Below are 9,009 nucleotides of genomic sequence, written 5' to 3' on the forward strand. Positions count from 1 at the left end.
TTCGTCGCTACTCTTTCTCTTGAGAACACCTTGTTCAAGAGAAGAGGTTTCGCGGAATTCTACGTCACTCGAGGTCGCCATGTTAGCTAATTAAATAATAACAATAATAATTATTCCTACAGGATTTATTACGATCGCCTAGCAAAGGAAGGGAGTGGAGCACCCACTGACCTACGACCCTGGGACTGAGTTAGCCAGGGCCGCGGCTAGGCAGCGAGACGCTGCGCCTCTGGGTGTCACACACTCAATTTAAAACCTATCCGTCGCACGACGCGGTCGTTCAAAACTGGGGGCGGAATTCTGGACTATTCTGACTACTTTCAGGATGAGCAGCAGGACTACATCATCTCCGAACGAAGCTAGGAGCGGAACTGAAGTGAAAAGTGACTGCGCTGCTCCGAGCGCCGGCTACTAGTTTTGTTTGGAGGGGGTCGTGCGCTGGTTGGCTGTCAGGCTCGGCCAATCAGGGGGCGCCTCGCCCGCAGCTACGGCGGGCGGTGCGCCAGGATTGATTTCGGAAGCTTATACTTCTGTGTATTATTTGGATCATAGTTTCCAAGGGAGGAAATATGTGGATTTAAATTATTTACGCATTTATCGTAAAAATTTTGGGTTGTGCGGATATAAAAATCTTGCAAAGTTTCAGTGTTAGTTTCACTGTGCAAGTTCTCTACTGGACAGTATATCGGGGCGTCTGCAGCGATTCGAATGCATCTATTCTGAACTCGCTGCAGTTTTATTAGATGGCAGTATGCTGCAGTAGCCCAGACTGGGGCTGCATACGTGATTATCGGGCGTATGAGAGCTTTGTAGAGCAGTAATCCATTTTTGACTGTGCTGCCACATCGCCTGCTCATTACAGGAATTCTAACCTGAGCTTGGGTTTGTTTAATGTCAATGTGCTGTCTCCACAGGAGTTTCCTATCCATGTGGACACCTAGGTATTTAACTACGTCCTTGTGAGGGATTGGCTCATCAAATAGGCGTAGTTGCGGCCTGTTGTCGGCTGGCGGGAGGTTTTTGCGTGTAAACACAATCGCCTCAGACTTGGTCGTGTTTACTTTTATGCGCCAGGCTGTACACCACTGTTCAACTTCAGTGAGCGCAGTCTGGAGCCTGGTAGTGGCCAGCTGTAGGTTATGAGATCTGCTATACAGTACAGTGTCGTCTGCATAGCAGCCTAGCTTGACTAGTCTATGTGCGGGGCGAGGCATGTCGCGTACATATATATTAAATAGTACTGGGCCTAGGATGCTGCCCTGCGGCACTCCGGCTTTAATTAATTTTAGGTCAGACGTTGCCCCTTCAGATGACACTCTAAAGGTTCTGCCTGCTAGGTAGGATGCAATGAGTTTAGTGTAGCAATCCGGGAAGTTTGCTTCATACATTTTATATATTAGCCCTGCATGAAAAACTCTATCAAAGGCCTTTTCTACATCGAGAAACGTAGCAACTACGTAGTCTTGGACGTTGAATGCGCTGGTTATCTCTTCGGTAAGACGGACCAGTTGATGGGTAGTCGAATGAGCACTGCGAAAGCCAAATTGCTCATTTGGCAGCAAGTTATGTTCGTGTATGTGTACTTTAAGTCTGTGTAAAATTATGCGCTCCGCAACTTTAGACACAGTACTCAATAGGCTTATTGGCCTGTAATTTTGGGGCAGTGTTTTGTCCTTGCCCGGCTTGTGGAAGACTATTACTTTTGCTTCCTTCCACTGGGAGGGAAAAATATTCAGTCTGAGCATTGCATTAATGCATTCAGCCAGATATTCAAAGGCTTCGTCTGGAAGCTGTTTGAGAACAACTGCTTGTATGCCGTCGTTCCCAGGGGCTTTTCGCGGCTTCATATTCTTGATAGCACGCTTAATTTCTTGGGCCTGGGTGGGGAGAGGCTCAGAGATAGTGGGCTGGTGCAGTTTAGCGCGGAGTTCGCGGTAAATTTGTGCAGTGAATGGCCTGTCACAAGGCTGCAAATTGGGCTGGAATGCTGTTTCTAAGGTGCTTGCGAAAGCTTGCGCCTTGTCCTGGGGAAGAAATGCGAGTCCATTATTTGTTTGGAGGGGTGGAATTTTATCAAATTTATTCAAAATTCGCTTAGTCATTGCCCAGGTACTCCCGTCCTGTACATTGAGCTTCGCGATTTTGGCTTCCCACTGGCTGCTACGCCACAACGAGAGTTCATCTGATATAGCAGTTTGAAGCTCGTTGATTCTGCGTTTAATAATGTGCGTGCGTCGCCGTGTGTATTCGCGGCGCAGTCTGTTCTTTTGCGATATCATATCGCAGATGTATGCTGGCAGCTCGTCATGCATTAACTTAACCTCCTTTTCTGGGATGCACTGGCTAATTCCGTCTTGAATTTTCGCGGTAAAAGTGGTTATAGCGTTTTCTAGATTATCACTATTATTTATTTCGTCGAGTTCTGAAAGATGTAATGACAAAAAATTTTTAAAGCTAACCCAATCTGCATTTTTGTAGTCCCTGACTTTACGAGGTGGGTTCGAGTCGACATTTGCGTCGTCAAAAATTAAATGAACAGGGAAGTGGTCAGACGTTAAGTCGTGTACAACTTCGAGTTCGAATCCCGAGTGCACACGTTTATTAATAACGATGTCTAGAACATCTGGGAGAACCCCCACACGCCCAGTGTCGTGTGTGGGCTCCATGGGAGCATGAATTTGGTAGTTGTGATTTAATTGGTGGTTATAAAGAATTGTACCATTCTGTGTGGCTCGCCTGCTGTTCCACTCTCTATGTTTAGCATTTATGTCTCCTAGAGCGAGGAAGGTCGGGGCCGCCCCATACAGGGCGTCCAGATCAGCCACGCTCAGGGACCTACCTGGTCGCGCATACATAGAAATAATTTTTATGTTTTGCCTGTTAATAGTTAAGTTAATTGCTACTGCTTCGAGATTCTGAAAATCGGGGAGCTGCCATTCAGTGTTTTTTATGCTTTTATGGACAATAAGGGCTACTCCCCCTCCTCTTTGATTAACTCTGTCGCGCCTATAGATTGCATAATTTAGTATAGTAATTCTATCAGTCGGAATTAAGTGGGTTTCATTAATCGCAGCTATTTTTATTTTGTATTTTTCTAAGTGGTGAATTAATTCCGGTATTTTATTTTTAATGCCGCGTGCATTCCAGAATAGGAGGGACTTAAGACTATGGGCCGCGGTTGGTATGCAACACTGGGCCGGATTACGAGCTGCCATTGAGCTTGGCAGCCAGTGTCTGGACGAAGCCCATCATCGCATGGACTTTTTCTGTTAGGGAAACAGATGGGTCGCACCATATAACCATAAGCTGGCACATGGGGACGATTGTGGCCGCCAGATTTTCATCCGTGTTGAAAGTGCGCGACTGTTCGAGCACTTTCTGGAAGTCAGCCAGGCCCGGTTTCGAGGCTGGCTGCTGTTGGGGCGCGGGCGGTGCAGTTGGCAGCATTGGAGCTGCGTCTACCGCCATGCTCGTCTCAGGTGCCGGGGCTACCTGCGGCCGGGAGAGCGCGGTCGTGCGCTTCGCCGGGGCTGGCGCAGCCTTAGCTGCTACGAGCTTATCCTGGGCAGGCTGTCGCGGCCTGTCCTGCCCAGGCTGCGGGGGCCTTTCCTGAGTGGGTCGCGGGGGTTTGCCTTGGCCATTTTTGTGGCCCGTCGGGTGTTTTTTGACCCCCTTCCGCTGCCAGGGGTTGTTCGCCAGCACTGGGTAGTCCAGCTCGTTGTAGCTGGGCTCGCAGTGCTGCTCCAGGGGCGCGAATCGGTTGCCACCTGCCTGCTGCAGGTAGTCGCCGAAGCTCCGGGGAGGAGGGTACCTCGGTGGACCCCAGGGGTTTTGCCTCGGGGGGCCAGAGAAGCCCGGAGGGGGCCGTGGCATCGGTTGCGGCTGGGGCTGCATTGCAGCGCGCCTGTTTTCGCGCAGGTCGCGGCGAGACTGTTGCTCGCGCTGCTTGCGTACCTGGGGCGGAAGGTGCCTGCGGGTCTCTTTTTTATAGACCTGGCAGCCCTTGTAGTTTGCGCAGTGTGCCTCCTTACAATGCGCGCACTTTTTGTGCTCCTGGTTGCCCCCATTGGGGCAGTCGGGAGCGCGGTGTGGCCCGCTGCACCACCGGCACACAGGGGCCGCGTGGCAGGCCTTGCCAACATGGTTATAGCGTTGGCAAACGCTGCATTGGGCGGGGCCTGAGGGGCGCCTGTAGTCGACGACACGCACCAGCATGCCGCCGAACTCTGTCAGGGAGTAGATGCGCTCAGAATCGCACGTCTGAGGCACCTCAATGACCAGGGCGTCGCATTTTTCCCTGCGCAGCCTGTTCTCCAAGAACCAGTGGTTCTGGACAGGCAGGTTCAGGGCTGCAAATTCCTCCTGGAGGAAATCGGTCGGGGTGTGGCGGTGTACTCCGCGCAAGACGAATTTCTTGGGCACTTCGTCTCTCTGAAGGAGGACGGAGTGCTGGGCGCCTATCGCCTTAAGGGCCTGGACTGCCCTTTGGTAGTCCGGGACGGACGCAGGATTGACCTGGATCTCGTCCTTGCCGCGGTTTTGGCAGGTGAACTTTTCCGCCAGGGCCTGCTTGAGGGCGGTGTATACCCTTGGGTACGTGTGCCCCTGGTCTAAAAACACGAACAGGGGCTTCACTCGGAGCTTTTTGGGCGGTGCCGCAGCTCCGGCGGCATGGCCTGCAGTTGGTTGTGGGCGAGGGGGGGAGGGGCCCGCCTCGTCGTCGCTGCTGCCTGCACCGGACACCTCCGTGTGCAGGCGCTTGTTGCGCTTACCAGTGGCAACACTCCAGCCACTGGATTGATCGGAGCTAGGCCCTGAGGGGGCCTCGCTTTCTGTCATCTCGACAGCGTCGCTCATGTCGTCGTGGTAGCCTACGCTCGGGTCCACCCACTGACCGTCCCCCGGGGCTAAGTTAGCCGGGTTCAGGCTAGGCTACAGGGGAGCTAGCTCCCCGGGTGTTGCCGAGTTGTTGGTTGCCAATAACTTACTCTTTACCGCAGCTCTCTCTTACCGCCTGTGCGCATGTAGCACACAGGCACCTTTCAGTACACCGCTGGGTAGCACTAAGAAGTGCTAACCACAGCTTGGGCGTCGACGATCTATAAATTCACGGCGAGCAGCTCCGGGACACGTCCGTCCTCTACCGAAGCGCAGCTGGAACTCCTCTCTTTTTCTTTTTCTTTTTCTCTCTGCAAATATCTGGTTACCCAATTTTCTGGTTGCGGACGGTTCAGAAAATTCTCGATGCCTTGCTCACGTAGGGAGCAGCGCACTTTGGACAGCGAAAGTAATGTAGGGCTTCTTTAGCACTGATTTTTCAATGTTTTCTAAATGTCAGCAGTCTACGATGACATAATGGGCAGTTCCACTAATAGTGTAATTTTTTTATGGCAGCTGCACTGTTTAATTTGCACTGCGAGCTGTTTAAATTTACTGCTACACCAAACAGGGAACTTTTCATTTGCAGATGTTATTCAAGGAATCAAATACGTAATTTGTGCTGGAATCACTTGAAAATGGTTAAATTAACTTAGGTATACTTTAGTGTATAGTATGCTGAAAATGTGGAGATAATTTCATGAAGGCTGTTTGCTGTGGAAGCACTAGCAAATCACCTTGTTCAGTGCCACCTGGAATGGCTTTCTTCGTGCACCTCCAAGGATGATGTGATTATTATTGTGAGTAAATTTTGTTTACATTTTCATTGTGTGAATAATAAAACTTTTAACTGTACACACAACAAGCATTTCACTTGGATCTGATGCATTCTCAAGAGTGCAGTTTCTGTTTAGCTTTTAAAACTGGCTGCCCTTCAATTCACTCAAGGTGCAGATGCAAGTTGCTGATGAAGTATTCCACACACATGCTACATTGGAGAAATATTTTAATAAAAATTAAAACTCTTGCAGGATTTCGAATAAAAACTATCCTATTTATCCCTTCTATGTTTTGGTACTGCGAAATTGAGAGAGGTAAGTAAGTTGTGAGGTTATTTTTACTTGCTTGCATGTGAGGTTAGCAGAGCAAAAATATTTTTGAAATTGCAGATACATGGTCACTTTATTTCGTTGCAAACATTTATAAGCTCGTAATCTTATTTAAAGTCTCCATACTTAATGCGTTTGGAAAACCTTCTTTCTCTCAATTTTACAATGGAACAAAATTTTACTTGTATGTGTACATTAATTCCATCTCTAAATGATGTAGGTTTACGCACCGAGATCAGGTACATTGTAGAGAGAAAAACACACGAGTACCTGCTTATTTTGAAGTTTTAATGAGTATATTAAAAAAAAAAAAAAAAAAAACGATAAAAATATAATTGAAAAAGTATATTATTCACGTATTTTTGAGGATGAGGGGAGGGGGTGTTTTTGTCCGATGGTCGTTTATCTTTAAAGAAATTTCCGTTGGACCTGTGCGTTCTTGCTCTGCCAATTCTCGAAAAATGAAATATTTTAAGTCGTCTTTTATGTGCTAACTTCATTATATTTGGCTGCATTCGTATTTTTATTAGTTTTGAAACATTCATGTCACGGAAAATAATCATAAACCAGGACAAAAACGTTTTGACTAAATGTTCTAGGTTGGTTGTAAAACATTTTCTTATTTTATTTCACATCGGAAACATCTGTTAAGTTGTAAGCTTTGTAATGAATGCGACAGTCACTTGTTCGCTGAAGTGTTTGTTTAAGAAATTAGTATTGTAAATTTGTTTATGGTCTTGTTAAATGAAATTTTAAGTGAAATCATTTGGGAAAACAGAGGCTACAGGAATTTTCAACACAACTTGATGACCGACGTTGTGACTAGTGTGGGAGTGTGTGCTCGTGTAAATATCAATTTTTCTTACTCCTCGTGCCGGTCAACAGGAAAACAGCGAGTGTGTTATCTCATCGCGGGCGTGTGATTGCGTGTGGTAAATTGTGCTAGGTTAATTACCGCAAAACTCCACTGTGTGCAAATATGTAGTGTGTCGCTGTATGCAAATATTTGGTATGTCTTTTTTTTTTTTTTTTTTTTTTTTCAGGCAATACACACTTTGAATTTTACACAATTTCGATGCTGCAACCTAAGTGTATACATGCGAATAGGATTGCTTAAATGAAAAAGTAAAGTAGGAGGTAAGTGCAAATGTTTCCAGGAGGTTATGCACACACAATCTATTTTATGAATTAATAGTTATTATCTAAGAAAATGATAGAAGATTATAAATAATGTGTGCAGAATAATACAGAATTTGCATGTTACACAAAAAAAAAATATATATATATTCCAAATATTGTTAGCAAAATGCACCTAGATTAGTGAGCTGGATTTTTTTTTTTTTTTTGTATTTTTGTTCTGTTGATCCCACGTGGAGTCAAGGCTCCGGGATATAGAACATGTATGTGCAGACAATTAATATTTACATGATGCAAGTTACCAAGAAAAAAAATTTCAAAAAAAAAAAATACATAACATGTTACACAATTTAACTTTATGCAAAACATGAAGCAGCTGTTATCACAAGTCCATTCAACAAATTAACAGTTCAATTTCTCTATTATCAATCAAATTAAAGAATAGCTTCAGAGGGTAGGTAGGATATTCTAGAAGAATTTTTTTTACTGTTTTTTTTTTTAATACTGGTAAATTGTTTTAGTTATTTTCTGTGATATTAAGTTGTAAAGTTTTACTCCCAAGTAATTTAGTCCATTTTCAAATCGCCTAGTGTTATGTTCAACTATCCTCAATTTACTAGCATTTCTGGTGTTATACCTATGTGCGAATATCTAAAAAAAAAAAAAAAAAAAAAAATAATAATTTTTTTTTTCTTCTTTTTCTTAAGAATGAATAAAAAGTTTCTAGAACGTATTCATTTATGGCAGTCAGGACTTTAAGTTTTTTGAATTTTGGTCTGCAGTTAGATGATTTTTTATCTTTTGTTATTATTCTAATAGCTCCTTTTTTTTTTTTTTTCCCCCAATGTTATATGGCAGAAAGAGTAGAGCTATGGCTACTGTGACATCATGCATTGATGGGAAGGTTATTGTTGGATAACAAAAATTTAGATGATATAATTTTTATTTTTTTCCATACACAACACATTGCAGGTACAATTTTACAGGTTACAGCTGTACCACCTCTAGTATTGCTGCCGACCATCCAACAAATGAGCACACTAAACAGGCATTGATGACATTGTTATCAACGTCTTTTTGAATCTCTCATTATTATACATAACTGCCCACTGAAACAGAGAAACTTCAAAATAGGTGTGTGTGTGTGTGTTTATATATATATATATATATATATATATATATATATATATATACATATATACATACATACATACATACATACATACATACATACATATACACTTATATATTTATTTTTTCACTTTGAATTTTGTATGAGGTATACACATGCAAAGATTCACAGCTACTGGGTGGGTGAGTGAGTGAGTGAGTGAGTGAGTGATTGATTGATTGATTGATTGATTGATTGATTGATTGATTGAGAGAGAGTGAGTGTGTGTGTTAGGGGGGGGGGGGGGAAATGTGGTGATTGTGGGGGAAAAAAAAATTTAAAATTGAAATTTTTAAAAAAAAATTTTTTTCTGTAGGGTGCAAAATAGTAGTGCCAACGGCACGTAGTGTTCCCAAGCGGTCACCCATTTAAGTACTAACCACGCTCGACGATGCTTAACTTCGGTGATCGGACGAGAACCGGTGTGTTCATCGTGATATGGCCGTTGGCAATGATATAGATGTTTTTTTTTTGCAGTTTGTATTTGCCACTCGAAATAGCTATACCAGGTGTGATTGTTACAAACAACAGGAGAAATCGTGTAATGAACACTCTTTTACTTCCCCCCCCCCCCTCCCCACACACAACACCCACCACCCTCACCATCCCAACCACCAAAGCCCTCTTCAAAATACACTCTCACACACACACACAAACCCACACTCTATAACTGATGAACATTACCATAACTTCTTAAAGCCATTAGATAATATT

The 9,009-nt window shown here is 44.3% G+C and overlaps 1 non-coding gene across 1 annotated transcript; it reads right to left on the reverse strand.

Moving 5' to 3' along the window:
* Window positions 1-8,626: 8,626 nt before the first annotated feature.
* LOC134545207 (5S ribosomal RNA) lies at window positions 8,627-8,745 on the reverse strand. The gene has a single exon (XR_010078342.1). It is a non-coding gene; the product is annotated as a 5S ribosomal RNA (ribosomal RNA).
* Window positions 8,746-9,009: the final 264 nt, after the last annotated feature.

This window comes from Bacillus rossius, unplaced genomic scaffold (genome assembly GCF_032445375.1).
Source record: "Bacillus rossius redtenbacheri isolate Brsri unplaced genomic scaffold, Brsri_v3 Brsri_v3_scf63, whole genome shotgun sequence".
Classification (NCBI taxonomy): Eukaryota; Metazoa; Arthropoda; class Insecta; order Phasmatodea; family Bacillidae; genus Bacillus; species Bacillus rossius.